Below are 17,496 nucleotides of genomic sequence, written 5' to 3'. Positions count from 1 at the left end.
AGAGGTTACGTTTAGGGGTAGTAAGCGGTAATGTATTCCGTCGGAGAAGTGAAGCATGCATATTCTAGATATATTATAAATAATTACTCAATTATATCTTTGGAAAGGCAATGAATAAAGATGTCTGTTGCCGGGCCGCGCGGGAAAGGAGAGAGAACGGACAGGCTAATAAAAAAAAAAGAAAGGGGGAAAAAAACAGGGAAAAGAAAAAAGAAAAGGAGGAAAGAAAAAAACTTGCGTTGAATATTCAAACGCAACAAACTAGGTACACGGGGGTGCTAGAAGAACGGGGCATTGGGGTGGAAGGGTGGTGAGCTTATTTCAAATGGAGATCCATATTATACCCTCTTCTTACCGGAACGTACTTTTGTTTCCAGATTTCGCGATTTTCGCTGTGCTCGAGTACACCGAACGAAGGGAAAGAGACACTTGAATTTCCAAACGGTCCTTTATCTGCCTATAAATGTTGCAATGAAAATCGAGACCCCCATCGATGACTAATTATAGCCATCGATGTATACGAAAACACGCGACAGATGAGTCACATCGCGACTCGTGTCGACGCTCCTTCGATTCCCTCGCTGATCTTCCTCGGGCCCATCAACCCTTCAATTAAAAAAGAAAATCCTTCAACCCCTCGACGCGCACATCACCATTTCCCGTATGAGCTTCCACGTCATCCTTGTACCCATCATCGAGGGACGCGAACCTTGCGCAACTGGTTCCTTCGTTTCATTTGTGAAACGCTCTTACGGTTAATTGTACCATGATTTTTCAAGTATCTTCGTCTAATGATTTTATTTACACTGAAATATAAAAGACGTTTAGTAGTTTCATCGAATTTATGAATTTTAGAGTGCTGCAGTTTAGATTAGAATTGCACTTGAACGTAACAGTCTTAATTCTTGAATCTACTTGAGATAACTTTTTTTTTCTTATTGTTAGAAATTGTTTATATGAAATAATTCAGTCGATTGCTTTCGAAGTATGATTGTCTATGGAACAAGTTTTTATTCGATACCAAATTGAAGAAGATTCGTTAGACGATAAAGATTATTTTAAGCTTAGACGAAGTAAAGCGTTTAATGATCCATTAACGAGATTTGCAAACTTCTTTTATTCCAACGTCCGCGTAACGCGGTTGTCCCTCTGTTAGTCTTTTACGAAAGAGTCGAAAAACTTTATTGGGGTATAAATTCGCCGCTGGACACGATAACTTTAAAATATTACGGAAATGAAAAGCTTTCGCCGACGCGTGCAATGTTTGCCTCCTTTTCCGTGAAAGATAATGCAAGTACGGGGCCGGATTTACGGGACGTTGTTTTGTAAGTGGACCTTTCTCGTACGAGCGAAAGATACCGTGAATTTAAAGCCCGTTAAGCTACTTTTTCTCACTGGCGGCCCGCGTAACGTGGCTACTTTTCTCATATTACACAGGGAATAGGGGAGGATTTAAGCACCTCGAAAGCGTGCCTGACATTTGATAACGAAGGATAAGACGGTGGCAAAGAAGCTTACACAAACCGCACCCCCTACCCTACGTGTTACACTTATGTATGCGAACTGATTTCCACAGACCCCGACCATAGCATTCCTTTCGTCTACGCTCCTGAATTAACGTTATTTCTTCGGGGTAATTGCATGAGGCTTTCGTGAAAAGCACGTTTCTTATATCTGACGCAATGATACCCTGTTTCGCGTGCTATCATTTTTATTTTGAACAGAAATTATGGAGATTGCAGATCTAGATTTTTATAAAAATATTCTTCTCTCACTTCCTATTAATTTTCTAATAAACAATTTTTTCTCCTTTGTTCACAGAAATCCAAACTTTGTTAATGAGCTCGTATACCATTCATCCCTTAAGGAAATGAAACCGAAACATCCTGGTTCTTCACCTCGTGTAACAGCTCGAAGGGGATGGAAAGATAGCGGATTTGGGGTAAGTGAAATTCACAGACGTTTTCTACCTTCTCACCCCACGCATCAGTGGGGCAATATTTTCATAAGACACGAGGACAGGAATCGACGTTTCCGCCTCAACGATTTTCCGCATGTATGGATACGACCACCCTTCACCGGACGTGATTGGCTTCTGATAGAATTACGAAGGGTGGACACACAGGGTAGCTAGTTTCTTGTGTGCGACTCGTGCGGTTTAAGTGTGTGCGCGGGTATGCATAGGCAGGACCACAAACGACCCTCGCTTAAAACAAAGGACGTCGCTCGCTCGCATCTTCATATAGTCAGGATCATATTAAGTTTATTTTTTGTCCTTTCCTGCGGAAACGGGGAAATTGATGAGGTCCTTTCTACGAGGATGAACTGGACGATAGTGTCCTTTAGTTCTTTTGCAGAAAATTTTAGGAAATCTTAGATATGACATACTTTGAGAGAAAATTATACTCTCTGAAATATTGATCGACAATTTTTATTTACATTTAAACGTATCAATATTGGGCTCGCTGTATTTTAATAAGCACACTTTAATTCACACGTGGCTCGAATTTCCATTAATTTACATAATTTAAACAATATTTAACTTTCACTATATTCGGGACACAATACGTACAATTATTTTAATTGTACCGCGGATCCGATAACAAAACAGCAACTTTCCATCGAAATGAATAAATAGAAAGTAAGTTTGGCCCGCGTTTTCGGTGGTCATCGAACGCGTTCTGATTATTACAATCGATTGGAGAATCGCTGACGTGCGAGTGTGCGCGATTTAATTGAAATTAATATGGTCAGTAATTAGCAATTACTTACGGGCCGTTTGTTTCACACAGAATATCCACTTCCTCAAGCTCTTTATTTATTCAAACCATTTCATCCCTTATTCGAGTCTCTCCATCATTTCGTAACCTAAATAAAATATTTTTACATGAAAATAAATTTCTAATCTTCACCCGAATGTAAACTGAATTTCAAATCGAACGAGAAGTGTCCCATCGAGTGGGGAAAGTTCATCCCCATTGAGTAACACCGAAGAAGCACGATCACCTTCATGATCTTCTCTAACGGGCCGGAAATGGGAGGGCAAGACTGCGAATAGGGGTGCGGAGATTGAAAGATTCGAATGACATTCATGCCAATTTCCTTTCGACGCAATTTCATAATTTTATTGGCAGTTTGCGATCCATTAGCATCCACGTGCGAATCGTGCGGCGTGATTGACAGGAACTTCGATCTTGATCAATCCTTCCTACTTATCCTACTGAAAGGAAAGTCCTTCGAAGGGTTTTCAACGTAATCTTCGCTTGAAATGGGTCGACCGGTTGGTTCAGGTGATTCGAAAGGGTGCCAGGGTGGGACGTAATTACGCGGTTTCAGAGGGAATGAATATTATGGAAGGCTCGCAGCGAATTTAATTTGAAAATCCTTTAGCTTCGATCGAATAGGGACGGCGGGGAATATATATATATGAATTTTTTTTTTTTCACAACACCGACAATTGACTAGCCGAGTGGTAACACGAACGAATTTTGAATAGGATGAATGGGATATTATCGTCCGTGTTCCGGAGTTTATAATGCATTTTATTACGAATGGATTTTATCGAACTCGCGTCCGATCGATGATCATTATTTCAAAAATTCTTTCGACCGGTGTATTATAATTAACCTTTTTCATCGACGTATTCTATTTGCGATTTTTATTTACTAGAAGTACTGGAAAGCTGATCAAAAATTTTTATTAAAATCTGGACAGACGATCGATCACTTTTTTGAAGATCCATTATATTTCCCTTTTTCCAAAAAGTATCTATTTAAAAGTGCAAAATTTCGAAGACATAAAGAGGATAAAATAAAAAACATAAATCGTAGATCCATCAACATAGATATTTTTTTCTCGTTCGACACTGGTTTGAACGTCAAGGCGATAATTTGTGGCGTACAATTTTCCCAGATTTGTACGATTTTCGAAATGCGAAAGATAGAGGAGAAAATGATTTACGATGTAAACAAGAGAGCGTAGCGTTGATAGAAGATAGCCCGTTTCATAACATTATTCCGGCATCGATATTTACGCGCGCGGACAGAATATAAAGAGTTGGTCAAAGGAAGGAAAGACACGTTTCATAGCCGAGCAAAACGATTTCAATTACATCGTGCTGTCCCTCCAGCCTCGCTTCCTCTAATAGTCGAAGTTATCGAGACACTTTCACACGTGTCGCGGCGCACGACGTCCACCACCCTTCTAAGAGAGGCGAAACCCACCCTCTCGGCTGCATCAAACCATCCCTCGTGCTTCATACATATCCACACATACAGAGAGAGAGAGAGAGAGAGGGTAACTCGGTTGAATTTCAAGCTGGACTGTACCTGCATGCCAACAGCGTCGGTCGCCTGAAAGTCAAGCACATCATTTTATCTCCATGATAAATACGCTACATTTTATGCGCATTATTTTGCGCCCCCTCCATACCGGGTGCCAGAGAGTCGACCCAAACCCCCGAGTCGACGGCAACTCACCCCCGTCTTCCTCGCGTTCTCTCACCCCTTAAAACGACACATACGTGGAACGCAGTTGTATCTCACCATGCTCGTCGTTCGCAACCCAACGACCTCTCTCCCTTCATCCTTTTGCCTCTAGTTCTCCACCTCTCGTGGCAGCCAGCAACCACCTCCTCCGCTTGCTCCTCTAACCCCTTCCTATCCTGCTCTCTCGCGCGTTCGTCCGTCCGGCCACCGCCACCCCGTACACAGCCCATCTTTTTTAATGTTAGGCAGTTATAGCCGGTGCGCAACGCGACCGTTCTCTGTTTCACCCTCTCTCTCTATCTCTCCTTGGTTCGTTCGTTCTGGCAGTTCCGTCTCTTTCGCGTTCCACTATCGTTCCTTCTCCCTCCGTTTCTCAGCCCGTTTGTATAACGATATCTCTGTCGTTCGACCGGTCATAGGAGGGAGGAGGAGGAGGAGGTGGAAAAAAAAAGAAGAGGACTTAGGTCAATTTTTATCACACAAACCGGCCGACCGAGCGGCACCCATAAAAAATGCCTCTTTACGTATGGCGATTGGTCCGCAACGGGGCTCCGGGGGTAATGCCGAACCGCGCGCTCTTTTTCTACCCACCCGCCGCCCCTCCGTCAACCCCTGTTCTACCGGTGTATCGGTATCCTCTTTTGCTCTCTGCTCGTTCGGCTCTTCTTTCTCGACCGTTTCCCTTCTCCGTCTCTGTTGTACACGCGCAACCCCTTGTCCCGTTCATTCCCTCGTTCATCGTTCCATCTTCGTCCCTCTCGTTCTTTGCTTCCACGTTTTTTTTTTTTTTTTTCGACGCGGGGAAAAAATGCGCGCCGCCCGTCGATTGGTCGAGGGGACAGATGACGTAGTGAGCGACGTGCCACCCCCCGGCACGTTTGGGGGTGGGGATGCACGCGAGACGATGGTGAGAGGGCGCGCGGTCGAGTGCGAGCTCCGCCACCGACGGGGGGTGCATATATCGAGGGGGTGCCGGTGGTGGATGCCGGGGGTGGGCCTCAGGTCGAATTGGATGGAAATATTATTACATTGGAGAAGCCTTCGCGAGACTTAACGTGCGCGTTCAACCGACTGCCCGCTCTCTTGCGGACCTTTCGCAACCACCCTCCTGGCGAGAACGGGGGTTGCTCGAATTTTCCGAAGGTCACGCGACGGAAGTTGCGCGATCACTTTTCTTCAAATTTTGCATTCATGGTACTATCTTCGGAATAATTTATTTTTAGTATCCCATAATGAACATAATGAACCCTAATCTTACCATAGACTCGTATCTTTCTGTACAACTGCTACTATTATTTTCAAATTCGATTCTCTTTATCATCTGCTCTACGATTTGAACTTCTCCACCCTCGTACAGCATTCCAAATATTTCTAAGAAATTTTTAAAGAAAAGTTCCTTCGTCCCCATTCGAACGAAAGTTTGCCAAAACGTCTTCAAAGCAGGTGTCAAAATTAACCAGAGAAATGGGAAAGAAGCGAAACGTTGGTCTTATTATTGGCCGCTTCGGAAGTTTCGCGATGTTCTGCCCGGCCAGGAGGGTTGCGTTCGAAAAAGAGGGACGCTCGGTCCAATCTGTATGCTTCTCTATCGATGCTTTGTACGTGGCCGTGTGTGGAGGTGGACATACAGATACACGGCACATCGGGGCAGGGGTCTACGAATCGATAAAAACGCATCCCAGGCAGGCGCCAGCTAGAAGAGGAGCGTGCGGATGAAAAAAAATGCGAGCGGGGTTAATGCGCTGATCATGTCATATCGAGGTGCTCGCTAAACAAATACCCCTTCGTCGACGGGGACACGACGGATGTACGAATGTGTCGACACTCGCCAATCCTTCTACGATCAACGTTACAGCCCCTCCTCTTTGCGGGGGTTGCGATTAAATCGTTGATTCACTCGCGATTTTCTTTGCTCTCTCGCCACCCCAAATGCGGTTCCGACTGTCGCGCATCGAATGAAACATTATCGAGCTCTTTCGCTGCTCAAATATTACAAAAATCATGGAATTGAATTTGTTGAACCTGAAATTATTATTTGGAGGAACTTTTGATAAACTTAAAGGTCTGAAACATTTTGGAAGAAGACTTAAAATTCTCAGAAGTAGAATTTATTTTGAAAATCATTGCCTCTTCATCCCCTTCGAGAAAGCTAAAGATTCTCCTCCTTAATCATCTTCTAAATAATTAAGAAAAAGATCAACAGCTCGAATTTCCTGAAAATCGAAATTGATTAATACCGAAAAATACGTGACTCGCCAAGACACATGCCAGATAATGTTTCGAGGGTAACTGATCCGCGGGTAACATTAATCTTGACCGGTGACCAGGGGGATGGATCGTGTCCATCGTGCTTCAGACGCGTCGTCAATTTCGAAAATCCGATCCCTCTAGCCAGCAGGCCATTCTCCGGCGAATTTTTTAAAACCAATTTAAATTTACCACCGTGGCTGTAAAAGGTGGATAATAAGTTTTATGGGCCATGCCCATCGACCATCTGCGTATCCGTCATAGCTTGGTTACGCGTGATTCACCTGCGATACATTGTTCTACCATAACCGAACGGTGCAATGACCATGATGTCGTTACATCTCGTCGATTGTTGTTGTTGTTGTCAGTATTCGTGGATTCTTCGTCGTCACGAATTGTTTCCCGTTTCTGGTTGTTGGCCTCGAATCGATGTGGCGTGCCAGGCATAAAATGGACGAAACGGGGAAAAAAAAAAAAGAATAAAAGGAGAAAAATAGAGGGTGGATCGGACAGTACGCGTCGACGAACCGTTGTGGCTCGGTCGAAGTGGCGCGAAAAGATTGCGGGAGAGAAAAGGGCGGGAAGTCGGCCTGGAGCCGGGCTTTTATCGCTTACGGAAGTGCCAAACACCTGTGGAATAACGGGGCCGGCCAAGTACATCGTTGGCGAAGAAAAACGAAAGTATTTAGCACGCGAGAACCGCAAGATGGGATTTTATTGCTCGCTACCACCAACGCCAACCACCAGGATCGTTGAAACGCTCGGTTGGAAAATATTTCACTCTTCCGCTCTGTTCTGCTCTGTTTCGCTCTGCTTCCTGTTTCACCCCTGTCTTAGATAATAGGCTGCTTTCTCGTAGGGTTTACGCTCCTGTTGATTTATCGAGGATGGTAGAGACCTGAGTTTAGTTCGAATTCAACCAATTGTTGGATAAACTAGTTGCATTTCTGTAATGTGCAATCGAGTTACCTGAATTATTTATTTGAAACGATTTGAGAAAAAAAATTCAACCTAAAATTCAACTACCCTTAAAGAAACACCACAGATAATCGTTCAAATCTTATCAACTGAGCCAAAAATCGTAATCGTTATCAAAAACGAAGATGCCAGAGGAGAACAACCATCTCCCTCCGTAATGTGGGTGACATAAGCATAACAGCCGCGAAATGGGGGATGCACGGAATCGGTTGTAAAGTCAAACGCGATACTTGGCTGACCGTTTTGCTTTGGGGCTTTCCCCTCACACTTTCGGGATCGGTCGCCGGTTGGTAACCATGGTAACAGAAGCTCATAATGATCTTCTACCAGCAGGCCAGAGTCCGGCACCCTTCTCACTTACCGACACACTCGAAAAGCGTCCGCAAAGCCCCCGTACACAGGCCAGTAGTCGTGACATCGACCGATCCTCGTGGCCAAGGCTCATCTTATTACAATAAAGTTATCGCAAACTTCGTTCCGCACTACTACGTCGATCGTTCGCACGGGATTACCATGGTATATATATACGTATAGGGGTCAGCTCGTAGGCTGCTCCATATATCGTGGAAAGTATTAACCGCGTTCAGCGTGGAATATAGTTTGGTCCGGCCTCGTTTGCTCGCCTCTTCTTCCTTCCTTCCGTTTCGCGGCGAATATTTAGCTGACGTTCGTTGCAACGATTTTGCGGCCTGAATATTAGATGACGAAAACACTGGCACGTTGAAAATTGTACGGGAGGAAAGGGGTAACTCTGTTTAACGCGGGTTAAATGAAACCGCGTGGCGATAGGGATCCTCCGCGCCGCGTGAAATATCGTCCGGTACCAGCTGCGATACGCGGCCAGATTCCTATTGTTGACTCGTAACTAATAATTTATTCCCTTTTTTAATCATTCTTCGATAGCGGAAGTTTCGTCTTCGAAAAATGAAAAGATAATAAAATTAACATGCATTAGATTATGTCTTAGATTAGTTTCACCGAAACGAACCGCGAAACCGGTAGAGATTGAATTTTTCACAAAGTCGGTACGAAACGGTCCTTTTATCGCGTTGTCCGTGCCGCGTAAAAATGAAGGCAGGCGACATTTTTTTAAAGCGGAACGCGACGCTGGCCGCGTCCGAATTAAGAGGTGCTGTAAGCGAGTTGTTTCCGTACAAGTTGCGAGGCGTTGTGTCGCGAAACGCCCGAGGACATCGTGTTCAACGTGGATAGAGGGAACGCGGATGAGGAGAGAACAAAAAAAAAAATAGGGAAGAAATGAACCTTAACTCAATCTGTAGCGCTCTGCATGGGAAACACGAACACCGCGGGCCGGTCTATCAATTTTTCAACAGCAATTCTCATTTCGGCGAAATTTTATGCCATAAAAAAATAGGAGCGCTCTCTGGTACTTTCCAAGTTGAACGTTACACCGTGAAACGCGGTAATGCGAAACGCATTCATTTCGACGCGGTTTGCATTCGTAACGTCACCGCATGCTATTTTAATCAACAACTTTAGTAGAAAAATTACGTTGATCTCTGTGCGATCAAGGTAACCGGCCATTTATTTCGGTCCATATGAAATTTGTAGATTTTTATCAGTGTTAAAAATGATTGGTAAGATAGAATTTTATCTATTACACATGGTAGATATGTTAAAAGAAGTGTAAAATGATGGTAGAAAACAGACAGTAGATTTTAGTCTTATCGCATTGGGAGATAAGTAATTAATGTAATTCAGATTTATTTTATTCAAGGCGTTTCACGGTTCATGAAGGAAAGTGCACATTTATCTGTTAATTTTGAAACGCTCGGAAAATTTATTCCTCCATAATTCATGAAAGAAATTTACTTACTCCAGCCGAGTGTAACACTTGAAGCTTGTATCGTGTCAGTGTTGAGCTGGAAAAACGTTTTACAGGCTTGGAAATGCAACATTCAAGTCGCGTTCTGTGCTCGTTAACGCTTCATTAGGGGATGCAGGAGGAAAAAAATACGAGCAGTCGGGAAAAAGCAGCGATTCCTCTCGGTAATAATTGAACGAATTAATCGTGAACATTTAATTAGCGCAAACTGAAAGGGAGAAAAGTGGCACAACGTGGGTCTGATTGCCCCTAGCGGATAAGAAGGTTCTTTTCCATTTCATAAAACGACAAGACATCGACGCGAGTGAATCGCGGGGTTGATTCAACGTCACGATCTCTACTAATTAAAATGATCTCCGTGCGATCTTTGCTGAATAATTTCATCGTCTTAATCACTGGACATTCATCGCATGAAAGAGTCTTGATTTTAAGTGAGCCCTCTAATAATTTCTAATAACGACAGGCTCCACGGCCCTGTCATTAGATCGTGCCAGGCACACGTCTACGAACGGTTATGCAAATTATCGGGGGCTTAATTTCACCCCACCACCCCCCAATCTTTCCTCGTGCCTCCTGCGCGATTATAAAGTGGCGTGCAATCATCAACCCCTTGGAAGGAATTATTTTTTTTTCTGATTGAAATGTTGATATATTTTAACTATCGCGTTTGCAACATATAATGAAAGTTTAATTAAGTTCAAATACTTTTTAATTATTTGTACAATGTTAGGTGAATTTCATTAAAAAATTGTCGAGACTATAGCGCAATTTAATTTCGATTCCAAATATTTGAAAGATTCATTAATTTTCAACCCCGTTGATACAATTGGTCAAAGTGTAACAAATTTTAATCTACCTCGAGAAGTTATTGCGATTGAAACTTCCATCGGCGTTAACCCTTTATGATAGAAAACGAGAGACACCCCAATCGATTGTTCGACCCTTAAGATTCATATCAGAACGGGGGTTGAAAAAGCCGAACGGCGATTTAAACGCCTGTGCCTCCGGTATTTTCGTCGCGTTGGACACTTTGGTCGAATTTTAGAAAAACACGCGTACGTCAGAACTTGTGTGCGTACTGCGGAGCGAGAATGAAAAATGGACTTTAAAATCGAATAGCTGCTGTCATATTATAAATTGAATTTCGGCTTCGCAGCGTGTACTGCTGGAATTTTTTTTTTTTATTTTGTTCGTTGCTCCTTCCCACTGGTCACCGGCTTTCTCTTTTCCATCCTCCTCTTCGCCCCGATGAATTTAGCGTTCCTCGTTTTTCCTTTTCTCTTTTTTTTTAGTTGTTGCCGTTGTTGTTGTTTTTTTTCCCTCGTTCGGACGTCGACCAGGGCCATATCGAATATTTTTGACGAATTGATAATGCATGCCCGGGAAAAGAACGAGTTTCTCGAAGGCTGGCGAATGACACTGTTAAATGCCGCTGGTTTCGATTCAACCGCCGTTCCCGCTGAACCTATGGAGATTATTTTCCCGGAAATTCAGTGACGCGATCGAAGGGTTCGAAATACGACGAGCGAAATTGTTTTTGCGAGGAAATAATCATAGGAATTGTTAATAACAAAATGAAAATAATTTATACAAGGGTTAAGTAATTAACATCTGCCAGTGGTTCTATATGAAACCATGCGAGTAATTAATAGTAAATGCTGTAATTATAATTTCTGAACGTGTAAACGACTTATATTTCCTCGTTCTGCGTATCAAACCACCACTGTATAATCTTAGTGTGTTTGCGATGCTAAATAAGGGGGCAATCATTTCAAGCTGCACTTTAGTCCGAACAGTATATATTAGTACACTGCACGCTCGGTATATTATATTAATTAAATTTCTGGTCGTGATAGTATCGGTCTGGATGAACGTTCCGCGGTGTATGCCATAACTGGAACGAATGGGACACCGATAGTAAGCAGCGAAATAATTACTTGAGGAACGTTGCATCTCCTGGATTAGTTATTGTGCCAACATCGTACAAGTACATTTAATTATCACGTGTTTCATAAGAAAATGAATTAAGGAAATGTGCACTACGTTAAATATCAAAGAAATAAGACAGAAAGGAGTCGATTTACATAAAATAAAGCAATTGAAAAAGAAAAGAAATCTTAAATGTGTTTAATAACAAAAGACACTTGCAGAAGCCATAGTAAATTTACGAGCACGAGGAGCTCTTTCCTCTCGCATATCGCAGGCTTGTTATCGAGCATCGTCCAGCCTGATTATGCTAAGCACCAAAATCGATAGCATTAGGACGCAGACATTCCCTGCTCCCCTGTGGCAACGTGCTTCTCGTCGATTCGAACCCTTTCGGTTCGTGCAATCACGGCGACATAATCAGTATGCAAAGTCCAGGGTCCGGTCCAGCGTCAACGAACCCTCTGCTCGGCGTCAAACGTAAAACGTTCTCGGGAAAACGATGCCGTATATACGAGGCACGTTCAGAAAATTACTAAACATTTTCATATGAAAACTATACGATCTTTCGTGTTTAGAAAAAATATTTCTGATCGATCAGTGAAAGGATATTCAAATTCCAACATTCTCGATATTTTCACCCTAACCAGAATCCAGTCCTGGCAGTAGAATTACTTGAAACAGGGGTGCTTTCTGAATCATTCCTTATCCTACGGTATATATTATTTATTCCACATCCGCGCTGTTCTCAGTTCCTTTGTACTGCGAAAATTTTGACCGTAGCCATCTTCGATCACCTGCTATCTCTTCATTAAAGATTATCAAGAGTCTTAATTATAATAGATATTCGTTGGAAGGTTTGTTCTAAAGGTAGACTATAAACCGTCTTGTTTAAACAAGAAAAAATATCGAAGTTTTTCTTTAATACCATTCGTCGTTAGAAGAAACATCCCCCTCGCAAAACTTTCTCCGTCAGAACTTCTCGAGACGGAGTTGGAATTCTCATGGGAGCGATTTGCAACGGCGCGAAACACGGCGAAAATACTATTAAAATTCCATTATGATCTATTCCTGGCTCGATTGCACACATTCCTGGATTACCTGCCAGGCGTTTACGTCTTATGGAATTTCAAAGCACAATTTATGCGCATCGGTTATCGGCACGATTGGCCCAACGAAATGATAAATCGAACATTTTTTAAGCTTGCCAGTTTCACGAACACGCTCAGAAGCACCATCGTCAGCTTATCAATTAAATGAATTATTCTTTCTATCATCATCGAGCCAAGTTGCCAAGTGCAAATCGTTCAATTTGATCTGAAACCGAAACGACCGTCGTTGACGATCATCCAACTGGTTGGAATAATATTTTACCGAAGGACGCTCGGCAGTTTCTCTGCTCGGCTATGCGTTTCCTGTCGTTACGGATCTTAACGTTCTAATCAAGCATCCTAATGTAGCCACAAATTATTACAACCTCTCGTTGCGGTCGACGGCAGTCGTTGAAGATCCCCGAACGCGGCTAGCCGAACAGAGGCTGGCCGTTCAGGGGTGGGAACGGACACATTTGCATCCAAGTGGCGTCCGTTAGCAATCCTAGCCCAATAATCCCTGTTCCACGTCGTCTATCGGCAGACGGTATCGGCTAATGACAAAACTACAGGCTCCGACAGTAGCACATCGGCCTGCTGGTGGACATCGGGTATCAAGTTGTTGCCGGTCCAGTTCAGTTGGAACCCTCGCTCGGTGGCCGAATGATAATTTGCAACCGCTCTTCCTCCTCTATCCACCTCCGCGCCATGCTCACCTCTAGCCAGGGAACCCCCTTTTCCTCCTTCCGACCCATCGCAACACCCTCCCCCTCCCCTCTAGAACTCGTCCTGTCGCCCCTCTGCGTTCGTGTCCACCCTTTGATTACGTCATACCCCTCGCCTTCCCTGCCCCCCCACAATCCTCTAATTATATTCACTCGCCGCTCCGACTCTCCGGCTCCAGGGGGTCCAATTCCGTTCACCTTTCATTACGAACTGGCTACGATTCCAACGATCGAACCAGCCACGTTTTCCATTCCTTTTTTTTCTCCGCTGTTGTCCACTTTCTTTCTTTCTTTCTGTCTATTCGACGGGCTATTCGCTCGCATGCGAGCCAAGCTTCGTCATCCTCCTCGTACGTGTACACCCCCCCACCGACTGGGTCTTCTATGCCTGGACTTCATGGATCTCTGTTAGCGGTCGTGCATGTGCAGCCCGCGACTGGAATGGTACCTCGGAATTTCCGCGTGCGTGCTGCCGGATGCTGCTCGCCGAGAATACGGGGGTGGGATTAAGTTCCTCGGTAATTCGGCCGCGAGGCCGACCCGATTCACCCCGGAATCGAGGAGCGGTCCTCGTTATGTCACAGAGATGCTGGAGGTTTCCGGGTAGTTACTTAATTCTCTTTCAAAAAATAAGAATTCGATTCGCTGAAACTATGATCGTTTTAACAAACGCCATCAACCCTTAAACTTTAAACCCTCGGTTCTGAATGTTCCTATTTAATGTACAGAAGTGGTAATACTACTTTGAGGTAAAATATCGTCGGCAATAAGACATTTGTAAATTCAGCAACGAAATGTTGCATGTTTCTCAGTGCTTAGACATAGTAATATTCAAAAGAGTGGGCGTTCCCACGATGGAAGGTTTCTTAAGGTTGGCCCAGCTGGACGTGTTGATTAGAAACTAATGGGCCTTGAAATATTGAGATATTATACGCGACGCGGGTGGTTATTACTTCATAATTTCGGGAAAATTATTAAGGAAGGAAGTGGCTGTCTGCTCGTGTAAGAAAGCTTAGCTATGTTATCTCTGGAAGATTTAGGAGGATAGCGCGCCACGAATAAGCCGCTTTATGCATAAGAGCTTCGAACACACTAGACGTCTAGATGACCCAACGTTAAATTCTGCACCGATGAATGTTTCATTATGAATTTACATAAGGGACGTGCTGCTATTTCGGTAACGATATATTGATTTCGCTTAGCGGGCATTCGTTTCAATCTAACGTCATTTACCTACTGATTTCTAGAAGGTAGATCATTAAACGATTTGTTCTTGATCACTGTATCAGACTTGATAATTGTCTATTTCAAAAGTTCAAAGAGTTAAGTGTGCAGTTAATTTTTATGAAAATTATTTGTTGAAATAAAATGAACTACAGTCCATCAAATAATTATAGTATCAAATAATGTGTTATTTGAAGTTTCAAAATTGCCCGGATCTGGTTTCAAACCATGCAATAGAAAAATGAAAAATTCGTGGAACCACCTTGTTTTACTTTTTCTAGTATAAAATGCTCGATTTTTTTATGGAACTGCAGAAACTAAAGAATTTCATTCCGCATAGTGTGATCAATACGTTTGAAAAAAAAAAAGAAAAACAAGTATGAATTTCAAACATTTTTTTGAAAGCGAACATATCACCAATTAATTTGTGCATTAATTTTTATTCTCGCGTTGTTTTGAACAATACACAGACGGGGGTGAAAAACACGAAGCAATCTTAACTCGAAAATTTCAATTCAATTGCCGGGTATATGAAATCCTTTTGTTTGAAAAATTTGCACAGCTAACTTTAGTCAAAATACCGTAGCAAACGTTTTGCAAATATACGCCATGATTGGTGCAAGCTCTGCTAATTAATAGAAACATAGAAAGAAGATGGTTTCATGTACCTTTAAAGATAAGTAGCTAAATCTTTGTAAGGCTAAGGAGAATAGAAAAGAAATCACGGTTTAAAGATATGCAAAGTACGTTGTTTGCGGATAGCCAATTAGAAAGACACTCTTGCGAGGAAGCCGTTTCGTCAGAGACAAATAGCCGATAGTCGAAGAGCGAGGCCGAAGAGCTGCGCGAAACTTGTGAATTATCGTCGTCGGAAAGTTCGAAGAATCTGCTGGCAATTTTGAGGGCGGCTAGAAGTTTCTTCGTACTCGAAACTATGCCCGAATTTTCTCATAATTTACACGCGTGCATCGGCGATCGTAACGATGTAATCCATTACGAGCCAAATTCTCTCTGCCGAACACTTTACGAACACTTATCTTTTTTTTATTTTCCACGAAAACGAGGCGCGGAAAAAAGGAACGGAGGAAAACGTTCAACGACTACGTTATCGTTTAATGAGTATTTCAATCGAGCCGCATCGCATTCTACCCGGCGCTGGTATATAATTAAAACCCCGGTAAAATGCAATCAGACCACAGATACGGCGATATTTTCATAAAAAATATCTCGTTTCAACGCGGATAGTCTGATAACGAGCGGTGGAAACATCGTAATTTAATTAATAATTCAATTTTAACCGGGGCTCCTCTAATTAAAAAGATTGACACACGGTTAAATCGCCGTTACATGAGCTCGCCTCCTCTATACATCGGCGTACAAAAAACTGCCTTTCCTAAATTGAAACAATGAGTTGCTCACGGTCTTTGTATAAACAGTCCGGTATCCATCGAACGGGCGAGCAGAAACGCGCCACGGCAAAGTAATTAGTCTCTTCCCGATCCGTTGGACCGGCTCTGAAAACTTCAACGTTTTCACGGATAAAATTTATCGCCGGTGAAAGTAGAGGGTGGTGGGACATCGTATCGGTGATCTCCCACCCTCCTCATCGGCCATCCAAAAATGATTTTCCACGATGGAACCTTGCGTTTCGCGATAATGCAAGTGGAAACGATTATCCTGAAGCATATGACGATGCATAAACGGTGCATTTTATTTGCCCATCGATGCGATACATATTCCTTATTTTCTGATAAAATTAACATCGTGTAATTACCTACAGTAATTATATAGAACGCGATCGTTTTATTTCATTTTTTAATTTAAATTTTCCATTCGACGTCCATTTAAGGATCTAGCTATTTAGTTGATATCAATATCATTAAAGCACGCGAGATTGTGCTCGGTTAATCATGAATTTTAATTTCAATATTTATTAAGACGAGAAATATCGATGAAAGAATTTTTGAGAAACCACTTCCGAGAAATTTCTGAATTAACGATAATCGTTCTGGGTAATTTCCACAGAATTTACGACGGTACAGGATATTTGAGCAACATCGATGCGCAGCTAATAGGGCAAGCACGATTGGCGTAATAAATAAGTCATTATTGGGTGCTGGCCTCGCGAGGATTATTTAATCAACGAAGAAAGGTCTTCCTTGCTTCTGCGATCGGTTCCCTTTTGCATTTCCATATAATCGTCGCCGTTTTCCCCTGCCGGGACCACCGGTATATTAATATTCCGAATGCACGCGAGATACCGAAATATTTTAATCATGGCTAATTGGCGAGTAATAATGGAGTTCCACCAGGAGGGGGGTTCAGGAGAAGAGGTAACTGGCTGCTTCGAGTTCCTTCGGATTCTCACTGAAGGAGCCAAGGAGAAGCTTGTTGTCCACGGTTGCTGTCATTGAATTCGGACCATTCTGGCTCCTTGGGCGTCTGGACACTTGCGGTATTTCCAGTGTCGCGTAATAATTTCAACGCTTTGATTATACGCCTCGGCTCGCGCGTCAATGACCGCTGAAACGCGTTCACGCGATACTTAATACCTTATCATCTTCCATTTCATTTTCTATGAGAAACAAATAGTCTAATAATTTTCAACTATTGCGTCAATGATAAAACGAAACGGCAAAAGTTTCATAGAAGACAGATTTCGAAACGAAGAGCGAAGAAAACAAGATAACGTTACTCGGGACACGGTTGGTCTGAAAATATTTCATGCAAAAGTATCCCGTTACCAGGAGAGCGAGGTCGTTTCAATCCTTGTAATGGAGGTCCAGTGGTCGAATTTAATTCGAATACGGTATAGCAGGCTAGGGTGACGGTCTGGCCAAGAACAGAACCAGAAGAGGGTTGCTAAATATTCAGGCATTACGGCTCTGCATAAATTCATTTCATTATAGCGCCACCAAACATTGCTTTTGATGCTTTCCGCTCTTCTCCCTTCTCCTTGCAACTAAGCCACC

General features: G+C 42.9%; 1 protein-coding gene across 7 annotated transcripts in view; it reads left to right on the top strand.

The window, feature by feature from the left end:
* Positions 1–17,496, top strand: part of LOC114872572 (POU domain, class 6, transcription factor 2) — a 215,708-nt gene that overhangs the window by 17,424 nt on the left and 180,788 nt on the right. For all 7 annotated transcript variants that reach the window (XM_046288588.1, XM_029179888.2, XM_029179892.2 and 4 more), the window contains exon 2: positions 1,822–1,942. The gene's annotated coding sequence lies outside the window, so the exon portion shown is untranslated. The remainder of the gene's footprint in view (positions 1–1,821; positions 1,943–17,496) is intronic.

This window comes from Osmia bicornis, chromosome 14, assembly GCF_907164935.1.
Source record: "Osmia bicornis bicornis chromosome 14, iOsmBic2.1, whole genome shotgun sequence".
Lineage (NCBI taxonomy): Eukaryota > Metazoa > Arthropoda > Insecta > Hymenoptera > Megachilidae > Osmia > Osmia bicornis.
This window is presented reverse-complemented; position numbering and strand designations above follow the sequence as displayed.